Source organism: Eptesicus fuscus, chromosome 17, assembly GCF_027574615.1.
Source record: "Eptesicus fuscus isolate TK198812 chromosome 17, DD_ASM_mEF_20220401, whole genome shotgun sequence".
Taxonomy (NCBI): Eukaryota; Metazoa; Chordata; class Mammalia; order Chiroptera; family Vespertilionidae; genus Eptesicus; species Eptesicus fuscus.
This window is the reverse complement of record NC_072489.1, coordinates 33,020,053-33,032,227: the sequence shown is the minus strand read 5'-3', so window position 1 is coordinate 33,032,227 and position 12,175 is coordinate 33,020,053. Positions and strand designations below refer to the sequence as shown.

At 36.2% G+C, this 12,175-nt stretch overlaps 1 protein-coding gene across 2 annotated transcripts in view; it reads left to right on the top strand.

Moving 5' to 3' along the window:
* The window catches only part of PRKG1 (protein kinase cGMP-dependent 1), a 1,119,499-nt gene that overhangs the window by 123,465 nt on the left and 983,859 nt on the right, over positions 1–12,175 (top strand). The gene's annotated exons all lie outside the window — the stretch shown is intronic.

Here is a 12,175-nt window from a genome sequence, read left to right as displayed (position 1 = left end):
CTGTTGCTCTGGCCTAAGAACAAGCCAGTTGCTCCCTATCAAATGAGGAAGGCACTTGGCAGTTGATGTTTTCCTCCTCTTCTGGAGCCCCTTTGGTATAAATATAAAGCCCTAGGACTGCATCCTTAGAGCCCTACCACCCTACGTGTGTAGCGAAGGGCGAGCCCCATGAGAAAGGCACATAGTAGAACAAGTTGAAATGATGCAGCATGACCCTCTCCCACACAATCGTGAGGCATTCATCGTATTGGGATGTCACTTGTAGACACTTTCAGCATAGCACCAAAAGGCTTCTGTGCGAGCACCAGTTCCAATCCTGACTCTGCCAGATGACAACTGGGGGATGTTAGGCATGTTCCTTAACCTCTTCGGGAAGAGACCTTGACCTGTCTGCATTAAATCTTACAGGTATACAATTATAATTAAGATTCGGACTCTGATCTCTAAGGAAATCATCATTTCTTAAGGGAAAACTCACCGTAATAGCCTAATTCATGTGTATCAAAATTACAAATTATGGATAATCATTACTGGACATATTCTTCTTGGTTTCTTTTAAAAAAGAAAAAAATATATAGCCATGACATTCAGGAAACTGATGCTCCTAGCTAGACTTCAAAGTTCTTACAAACTGATCTCATACTTTATTTTAAATCTTTATTGTTGAAAGTTGTATTACATATATCCCATTCTTTTTCTCCCATTGACCCCTGATAGCTGACCCCTGCCCCCCACCCCAGGCCTCAGATCTCACACTTTAGAAATAAGCCATGTGGTTCTTCTGCTGGATATGAACAATCTCATAGACTCTTTATTTCGGACTAGGTCCCCGTGAAAGCAACCAAATACTAGACATTTCCCTCTCTCACTAAATGTGTGACTTTGGCTTCTTCACCAATCGCAACCTTAGGCTTGCTCTAGTGTGTAGGTAAGATTCATTGCAATCTAGAATTAGCCTCAATTTCCTTAGAACCACCTCAAAACCATCTAAGAAAAGCCAAAATCCTATGACAGGTTCCTTCTAACACCAGCTTCCTGAGACACCTCATAGTTCCCTGGGGTGTGGATTCACCTTCCTTGCAATGAGTAACAAACCCAACGTGTCCAACTACAGCTAGTGATCTTTAGCTGAAGTCACTGTCATTTCCCCAAAACGAAGTCAATAACCAAGTCAGATAGTTGTGTGAAATCATAAAATTCTACAAACAGTGTTTAACTTTGTTCTATTATTTTTATTCATGTACATGGTTTACAAAATCAGTAAGAATATAAAGACTTATATATAGTGAAGAATAATATTTCCTTGTATGTTTCTTCATCCGAATCTCAATTGGAAGCATGATAAGGTGTCAGTATCATTTTAATTAGAAGCTTGACTGCTATATTTAATTGCTGAGAACCCTTTCTTGTATTATGATTATCTTTTTTTCATTGTATTCTCTTAGATGTTTGTCTTTGCAATATCCTCTTGACATTCTCTTCTGTGGACACAAATTTGATGTCATTAGGATTTTTATTATTAATCTTATTTTAGGTAATTTCCTGTCCATGAAATGCTGTGTGTGTATGTATGTATTTTGTTTTTACTTTCTTGATATAGAAGTGATTTTTAATTGTCTGTTTATACTGACAAGGATGAGGATTTAGGAAATTTGACCCATGTTTGTTGGGGTGGGCCTTAAAAGCATATTTTTTACCCCTAAAGACCAGACTGCTAAGGATTTTGTTCTTATTTATTGATTTATAGTTCTATCCTAATTGTTAGTGGTCATATATGAAAATTTTATGTTAAGAAATTTGTTTTTATATTAATTACAGTATAGCACCAAACTATAAAAACAGGAGGGCTGTAACCCTGATTTGTCCTAAATCTTTTTGTTTGCTTACCGAAAAAAAATAGGGAAACTCCCAAAAAGCTTTATTAAAGAATTAAATTGCTGTTTAGTGAACAGTCTAGTTTGCATATCATTGCTTTTTCTGACCTCTTATGCAAAACAACTCAAAAACAGCCTATTATTGTGTTCACTTGAGTTCTATCTCAAAAAAAAAAAAAATCTCTTCATTGAGTCTACTTGACCCCAAATATTTTTTGTATTTTAACTCACTTCATTTTCACACCATATGAGTTGACTTACACATTCTTCATATAGCTTTTAAAATGTTTGCATTTAAAATTTTTCATTCATTTAAAAAATTATGATACTTAAAAAACCCTAGTTAGAATTATGGGTATGAATCTAAATTTTCTATCTAATTTAATTTTAGTTAAACTCAAAGTTACATGTATACCCAACTGTTTTTACATCTGTACTCTAAGATCTCTTGGTTTTCATGGAAATCAAACGCTATCCTAATAGTTTAAAAATAGATTAGTTACTTTTACCAGTCTCTTTGTGTGGGACATTCAGATTTTCTGAATTTACATTTATTGTCTGTTATAATAAGTTACTTTATCTATTCTGTATCTGTGGTATTGCTTTGGAGAAGTAATGCTGTTTAAGCTTTTAACTCCTGATTTACAAAGTAAGGGGGAAAATAAACAAAATGGAAAAGTCATAGCAGCAACATGACTCCTGAACTGCAGAGTCCAAGGTGAAATGCCTTATACCTTACAGCTGGGAGCATAAAGTTACAAATCAAATGCATTTAGTTTCCTAGGGTCTGGAAGAGCCTTATGTAAAATCATACTTTTAATTGCCATGGGAATATATTCTACATTTGCAGTAATTAGTTAAATATGTGGTAATTAGAAGTTAGGTTTTATTGCTTATTTAATAAGAAAGTATAAGATAGTGTATGTAAGAAAGAACAGTAGAAATTCAATATTTATGTCTCAAGCTTAGTGCTAACAGGCATGGATTAAGCAGCAAAGACTTTAATTTGATGAAAGCTTATGCTAATATAAAAACAAATATATTTTATTGAGAGTTGTTCTTAGTTACTAGTAATGATGACCTGCAAGAAGCCATCTTGACTTCCAAATTGTAACCTAGTAGATAGAGTCTTGATGAATTTTTTAGGCTGCCTCATAAGGATCATGATGATATTGACATTTCACATTTGCAAGCACTTTGTGGCTTTTGAGCTTTTGACATACTTTCATATGCATCATCTTATTATCTTTTCCATCACCTGCAAGGTTTTCAAAGCAAGAAAACACAGCAGAAAATATAAACATGAATATGTTTAAATATCTGCTGGCAAAAGCCTGGAAGTCTAACTGAGTGACAAATCTCTTTCACTTATGGCTACTTTCTAAAGTAGAGTAGGGTAAGAAAGTCTCATCTTGAAGAGAGACTCAAAAAAGGTCTTCATGAATTTATACCTGAAAATAACCCAAATTGGAGAACTATACATGTATTTTGTATTTGAAACATACATATCTTTTATTTTGCTAGCATGTCATTTTGAATTTAATGCCTTTTAGTAGCCAACTTGCCTGAATTCCCTCCAATCTCCATTCCCTTTCACCTGGATTATGGTTACTGATTTGTGATTGCTCCCCTAGTTCTGAACAAAGGGCCACCTTGTTTCCTGACTCTGGAAAAAAACTCCACTCACTTCATATACTATGTGAACAGGGCTCTTAAGAGCATCCAAATATAGGCCTTTTGAACACATTGGAATTTTCTACCCTCTGGTATGGAGGTTGGAGAACCCATCTCTATAGGTGCAAGTAGGAAAACCTTCCAGGAGGGGATGATTCTAGGATGGACCTTCAAGAATTGACCTCATTCTGCTATTTTTTTCTCAGATGATCTGACTCATAGGAAACAACCAGAAAATTGGGGACTTGGATTGTTTAAAACTGGGATTGATTATCTTTATACTACTTAGTCATCAACTCAATTGTCCAAATCAAAAGCCTGTGAGTCATCCTAAGCCTCTCCTCTCTTCTACATCATTTGGCTGTTAGGAACCCCTGTAGCTTCCTTTTCTAAAGTTTTCCTCAGTATCCTCTCTACTGTCCATCATTGTAGACTCAGTTGTGGTCCAGGTCTTAATTATTTCATGACAAATTATCTTTCTATTTGACCATGAGACACCCCCCCCCCCCGCCCCCTGTCTAAAAAGCTCCAATGTCTCTCCATAGCCTTCATAATAAAGAAAAAGAGTCTTGGTATGATACAAAAAGTCCAATATGGCTTAGTTCCTTCCTCTCTATTATCTCTTGATGTACACTTTCACTATCACACTGTATGTATAATTCTATTTTCTGTCCTATACCTTTGGTTATATTACCATACCCTTTGTCTGAAAAAAACCTCTCTCAATGTTGCTGGCAATGTCTTATTTTCTTTTTCAAAAAATATTTTAAATGATTTTTAGAGAGAGAGGAAGGGAAAGGGAGAGAGAGAGAAACATCAATATGCAAGTCAAACATTGATTAGCTACCTCCTGCACCACTCCCTCCCCCCACCCACACACACAGGAAATCAAGCCCACAACTCAGGCAGGTGCCCTGACCAGGAATGGAGCCAGCAACCTTTTGGTGCACATGACAATGCCCAACCAACTGAGCCACACTGGCCAGAGCTGTCTTACTTTATTTTAAGGCTTACATCCAGTATCACCTTCTTAAAGAAGTTTTTCTTGGTCTTCCTATGCTGGTGGTCTTCAACTGGGACACGGTGAGGAAACTCTTAAGAATTTACAACATTAGGCAGCTCTGTGTCCATCTTCACTTGCTTTCAACCCACCTTTTTAATTACTAGCCATTGTTGCAACAATCAACTGTGCACAGGTATAACCTGATAGCACATGTCTCAGTTACACCTCACCCCTATTTTTCTCTTCCTCACCCCACTTCTAAGGTGTATCTACATGTGTGAACCTGGAAGGAGGTGAGAGTTACTGGTAGTGATGGGGAGCCCTAGGCCAATGAGAGATGGGTGCCAGTATACAAATATTATCTTCTGTGTCTCTCCCACAGGTGATCTTGAGGCACATTCTATATTGCTCTGGCATTAAACCCCAGTTGTCCACTGTGGTTACTAAACAAATGTCTGCTTGAGTTGGCTCTCTCTTCTTTCCTTCTTTTCTCTTCTTTCTCCTTTTTCTTGGGATCAATTCTTCAAAGAAACTGTCTTCACACAAGCTCTTTCCTCAGGCTGCTCTCTTGGAGACACAAGATTAAGACAAAAGATATAAGAGTAAGGACATATGTAAAGAAACCAGCTTCTCAATTCAATATGTATTTTCAGAATTTGAAAATTTTATATGTATTATTTTCTAAAATTGACTTGCCTGAAAATCAATGTGAAGAATGATCAACAAAAGACTTTCAAGCATAAAAAATATTTTACATTCTGTGGGGGAATTAGAATAGAAATATATTTTCATTTAGTAGAAAAAGAAGTTATATTTCTGAGGTTTAAGAAATTATACATGCACTTTTAAAAATGGATAATAGTGGGCAATAAAAGAGTGATGCAATAGCTTTATTTTGAAATGTCCATATTACCTCCTTTCAAGAAATTACATTCATTGCATGTCTTTAAACTTTGATGAAAGAATTTGGCTACCAATTGAGGCTCATAATTTTAAAAAATTACTTTAGGGGAAATGTGAGCCAAAATCTGAAGACCCTTGGTCTAAACCAGGTGTTATCAACTGTGGGTTGAAAGCCCATGACGATCATTAAACATACTAATGACTGGCCTTGGCTGGTGTGACTCAGTTGGTTGGGTGTAGTCCCATGTACCGAAAGGTTGCTGGTTCCATTCCTGATCACAGCACATGGCCTAGTTGTAGGCTCGATCCCTGGTAGGGGGCATGCAGGAGGCAGCCCGTTGATGCTCTGCTCTTGCATCAGTGTTTCTCTTCCTCTCTTATCCTCTCTCTCTCAAAACAATATATATATATATATTTTAAAAATTACTAATGCCTCAATCCCACTGCCAAAGATTCTAAATGGATTGGTCTAGGACAGAGCCCCGGAAATGTAATTTGAAAAAGCTTAATAAGCTAATGTACTATTAGCCAGAGGTGAGCTCCATTGTCCCAGACTGTTCTCACCCCATTAGTATTACATAGCACTTTCCACATCATGCAGAAATATGGTTAACTTAGATGCCTACAGGGGTCAGGTAGGATCTACAAATTAGTCAAGTGGGCCAGATTGGGGAACTGGACTGAATTAGAGAACACATGCCCCCTCCAACGGAAGCAGCTCATAATCAGTTTCGTCTGACCCTTGACTTGCTGAAAAATGGGCCCAGAGAAGCCAAACATATTCATTTTTGAAGAAAAGCAGAAATCTAGTGGTTTTTAAAAAATATGAAATACATGATTTTAAAGCATTTCCTAGAATCTTTCTCACCTCCTCTTTATTTCATTGTTTTAAAATGCCATTACAGGCCAACCATAACTGTGCGTCAAATGGCATCCATGGAACCACAATTTTTCAAACAGTAGAAAAATTACATCAGAATCTTGCCTCCTAGCATGTAGAGTCTCCAGTATAAGCTCAGATGTTACTCCTGTCTTCCTGTACTGACACTTGGGATATGAGGGATGAGCTGTGTATTTATAGCAATGACATTCTTCAAGTTTCTGTGTGGGGTTCTCAAAAAAATTGGATAATTGAGACTGCCTACCATATTCATTATTGACAGTTATTTGACTCCAAAACTATAAAAATTATCTTGCCTCTCTGTTCTTTAGAAAAGAAAAAAAAAATCATTGTTATTCTAGAAAAGGTGAGAAACTAACTATTAGGGAAAAATTCTGAATGTTAAAGAACAATGAACTCTACAAAAAATGTTTATTTGTTTGAAAGGTTAATTCATTTATGAAATAATTCTGGATACTTCCAATTATATTTAAAATATTTGATGCTTGAGGATCAAGAAGTAGAAAGGAGTCTAATGTTATGAAGGAAGCAAATTGAACAAAAAATATGCTATATAAGTGTTGAAGAGGCGAGAAAAATCTACCAAAACATTAATCATCCCTAAAAGGGATTAAACACTTTGACAATTTATTGGTTAAAAAATGGCATGTGATAAGTAGATAGAGTTTAATAAAACTCATTTGTATTCTGTACAGTTGTATTTCCTCAAGTGGAATGTATGTCTAATTTATCACTATTTAGCCTTTATTTATTTTTAGTGTTTTACCAGGAAACTGAGTGGATGATACAGGGCAGAAAAAAAAAATCAATTGCATTTCTTGTTCCAAAATATGTTAAAGTTATTTCTTCACGTTTTTATTTCTTTTTCTTCTATCAGAATTCTAATTATTTTTCCATATGCAAAATGTCTAAGTCCACACAACAAACTCCATATGACAGTACTACAAGTGACTTCTCTGTTTTTGTTAGAATTGACCTATTAATTATGGTTCATGCAACTTTTGATTTGTTTAACCTTTTAAAATGGAAGGCAAATGTGAAAGCATCAGGTGCAGTTTATTTGTTTTAAAATGAACATTACAATACCAATTGTCAGTCTCCTAGTGGCTGTTCATAGCATATGGTTCTTCACTCCTTTTTCATTCAAACAACTTTCACCGAGCCCCTCATAGGTGTGGAAGATAAGGAAGACTCAGCTAAGTATTTAGAAACTGTCCCACTCTGTTGCAGGCTTTCTTAAAAGACTTTGAAATTTTCTGTGTGTGCTGGGAAGAAGAGATAGAGCATATATGTAATAAATGGCTATTTTATTTAGCTTAAGAGGACCCACTTCACTACCATCCCTGCTTAGCCCAAGAAAGAAACAAAATCAAAATTGCCTATAAACTTTGTGTGTGGGATTGAAGTGAAAAAAATGAGCTAACGTTCGCTTGCACGGAGGCATATTAGAAATAGATCCTTCTAAAATCAAGGGGAGAACCTCCCACCATTTCATCTCATTTCCACTTTGGTTCATCTGGGTTTGGATCTGATTGGGCCAGATAGCTAGTTGGCTGCTGTCTGCCTGAGGCTATTTGCCCCAAGGCAGAGAGGTTCCTGGTTTTCATTTGTAATATATACAAATATAGTATATAAAAACATAACTTAAATATATATATTTATTACTTATATCTCATCTGCTTTTAAATTAAAATGTTAAGGCAATTTATAATTAAGACCTATTTAATCAGCTTAGTAAAAGAGATATTGAAAATCCTAACATAGTCAACATCTTACATGTTCAAATGTTATAGAGCTGTTTCTTATGTCAACCCTTTCTAAAAGTGAAAGGTTTATTATTAAAATACTATAGTTTTTTTGAGGATATCTCACTGTGGAAACTAGAGTAATTCTGAAAAACAGAACTCTATGCTGATCTGATTTCATGTAGAGACAGAGTATAGACAACCTAGAAAAGTGTTTCTCCACGTGTGGTCTGTGGATGGAGATATATATATATATATATATATATATATATATATATATATAATTTAAAGTACTTTTTAAAAAGGCAGATGGCTGGATACTAGCCCAGTTCTGCTGAATTCCAATCTCTGGGCTGGAGCTTCCATTTCTGCATCTAACCTGTCTAGATGAACCTTACAATAAAATTTGAGACGTAGCAGAGTGCATAGTTAGAAGCATCCTCAGTTATCTATCCCTCTTTTATATGGATTAAGTCCTCTTCCAAGAGAAAAAATCCATAGTGGTGGGGGGTCAGAGTGCAAATGTTCTCAGTTGTCTGAAGAGGATCTGCCTGTAGGTGGGAAAGGCAGCATTCTGTTGTCACTGAGCTTGCAGGCTGGTTTGTGCCAAGCCCTCCAGCCACATGTACTAGCTACAGCCCGGCCTTCCCAGGAGTCTTCCAGACACTGCGACTGTGCTACTCCTGCAAAGTAGAGCTCCCTTCCCCTTGTTGCCCTTCATCTCCTGCCACTGCATTGTGATGATTCCTGCCATCAAGTTTGAACATATTTGACTTCCATACTTCCCATAGCACCTAAACTATTATCCTGCTTATTGTAGTGGGGTCTTCTCAACAACCCTAGAGATAGGTGTTACTTTCATGCTCAATTTACAGATCAGATAATTGAGGCTCACCCAGGTTAAAAACTCATGGCCAAAAAGTGAGGAAGTAGCAGAAAAGAGACTCAAACCCAAGTCTTTCTCCAGTCACTCTGCGGGGCTGTTGCCATGAGAATATTTGCTGCCTGGCTTGCTGGACAAGAGTGTGGAGAGCTTTGATTTCTAATACTTTAACATAGCTAATATGAAAAAGAGATGGCTTAGTCATTTACTTATGTATCCCCTACAAGCTTTTACACATGATTTTAATATCAAAGGGAGGATATTCAATCTCACTTATGTGAATTTTGATCAACAATAATTCACAGACTAAAAAAAATTACTACATAAATGGGTAGACCAGATATGGATTATATGTCTTTGGTGAAAAAAATACTATTAAAATGATGAAAGAGACAGCACATTGTTAGATCATTAACTTGAACAAATCAAAAACAACAATAACAATGTGATAGCTGTTCTCTTTCTAATGAATTCATTCCTGGATCTTGACATAAAACTTTCTATGATTTGAATCTCCCTTCTCCCTCATTTAGAATCTAATTTCAAGTGAACTCATAAGAAAACAAAACTTAAGAATTCAAAGTCTTAAAGTCTTAAATATCTCAAAACTGAATTCAGAATTTTAATATTACTCAATTAGTTCTTATATTGGCCATTATAAAAAATCATAATTGTCTTTTTATTGAGTCTAGATTTAACAATCATTTAAAGACTGCAATAAAAAGGAGCAGAGGCCAGATGGAAATGTTTGCAAATTGATACACTTATTGAAAATTCTAAAATCTGTGTGAAAACGTGGACAGAGTTTTTTGTCACCTAAATTCTATGCAACCTGTATTCTGATCCTGGCTGGAGCATTCATTAACTGATCTTGTCAGATTCTTTTTTTTTTTTTTAATATTTTTTTTTTAAATATTTTTATTGAGGTATTATATGTGTACATATCTTACTATTACCCCCCCCCACCCCACACCCACACATGCCCTCCCCCCCCAGAGTTTTGCGTCCATTGTTTATGCTTATATGCATGCATACAAGTCCTTCGTTTGATTTCATAACTCCCCCACCTTTCCCAAACTTTCCCCCTGTACTTTGAAAGTCTGTTTGATGCTTTACTGTCTCTGTATCTATCTTTTTGTTCACCACTTTATAATGTTCTTTACTGTCCCTAAATGAGTGAGATCATGTGGTATTTTTCTTTCATTGACTGGCTTATTTCACTTAGCATAATGTTCTCCAATTCCATCCAGGTTGCTGCAAATGATGAGAATTCCTTCTTTTTTATGGCAGCATAGTATTCCATTGTGTAGATGTACCACAGTTTTCCGATCCACTCATCTGCTGACGGGCACCTAGGCTGTTTCCAAATCTTAGCTATTGTAAATTGTGCTGCTATGAACATAGGGGTGCATATATCCTTTCTGATTGGTTTTTCTAGTTTCTTCGGATATATTCCCAAAAGTGGGATCACTGGGTCAAATGGGAGTTCCATTTTCAATTTTTTGAGGAAACTCCATACTGTTCTCCACAGTGGCTGCACCAGTCTGCATTCCCACCAGCAGTACACGAGGGTTCCTTTTTCTCCGCATCTTCGCCAACACTTGTTGTTTGTTGATTTGTTGATGATAGCCATTCTGACAGGTGTGAGATGGTACCTCATTGTTGTTTTGATTTGCATCTCTCGGATAATAAGTGACTTTGAACATGTTTTCATGTGTCTCTTGGCCTTCCTTCTGTCTTCTTTTGAAAATATTCTGTTTAGGTCTGTTGCCCATTTTTTTATTGGATCATTTATCTTCCTCTTATTGAGTTGCATAAGCTGCCTGTAGATGTTGGAGATTAAACCTTTATCAGTGATAGCATTTGCAAATATGTTTTCCCATGCAGTGGGCTTTCTTGTTGTTTTGTTGATGGTTTCTTTTGCTGTAAAAAAGCTTTTTATTTTGATGTAGTCCCATTTGTTAATTTTCTCTTTAGCTTCCATTGCCCTAGGGGCAGTGTCAGTGAAGAAGTTCTTGTGGCATATGTCTGAGATTTTGTTGCCTGTGGATTCCTCTAGTATTTTTATGGTTTCCCGTCTTATGTTTAAGTCCTGTATCCATTTTGAGTTTATTTTTGTGTATGGTGTAAGTTGGTGATCTAGTTTCATTTTTTTGCATGTATCTGTCCAGTTTTCCCAACACCATTTATTGAAGAGACTGTCTTGACTCCATTGTATGTTCATGCCTCCTTTGTCAAATATTAATTGAGCATAGTGGTTTGGGTCGATATCTGGGTTCTCTATTCTGTTCCATTGATCAATATGTCTGTTCTTGTGCCAGTACCAGGCTGTTTTGAGAACAGTGGCTTTGTAATACAGCCTGAAATCTGGTATTGAGATCCCACCTACTTTATTCTTCTTTCTGAGGATTGCTGAGGCTAGTCGGGGTCTTTTTTTATTCCAGATGAATTTTTGGAGAGTTCTTTCTAGGTCTGTGAAATATGCTGTTGGTATTTTGATGGGGAGTGCATTGAATCTGTAGATTGCTTTGGGTAGTATGGACATTTTAATGATGTTGATTCTACCAATCCAGGAACATGGTATGTTCTTCCATCTGTTTACGTCTTCCTCTATCTCTTTTTTCAGTGTCCTGTAGTTTTCTGCGTATAGGTCTTTTACCTCCTTAGTTAAGTTTATTCCTAGGTATCTTAATTTTTTTGGTGCGATGGTAAATGGGATTGCTTTTTTAGTCTCTCTTTCTGTAAGTTCATTATTGGTGTATAGAAAAGCCATAGATTTCTTGGCGTTAATTTTGTATCCCGCTACATTGCCGAATTCATTTATTAAGTCTATTAGTTTTTTGATGGAATCTTTTGGTTTTTTTATGTACAATATCATGTCATCTGCAAATAAGGACAGCTTCACTTCTTCTTTTCCAATTTGGATGCCTCTTATTTCTTCTTCTTGCCTAATTGCGATAGCTAATACTTCCAGTACTATGTCAAATAGAAGTGGTGAGAGTGGGCATCCCTGTCTTGTTCCTGTTCTTAGGGGAAATGGTTTTAGTTTTTGCCCATTGAGTATGATGTTTGCTGTGGGTTTATCATAAATAGCTTTTATTATGTTGAGGTATGAGCCTTCTATTCCCACCTTGTTGAGAGTTTTTATCAAGAAAGGGTGTTGGATTTTGTCAAATGCTTTTTCTGCATCTA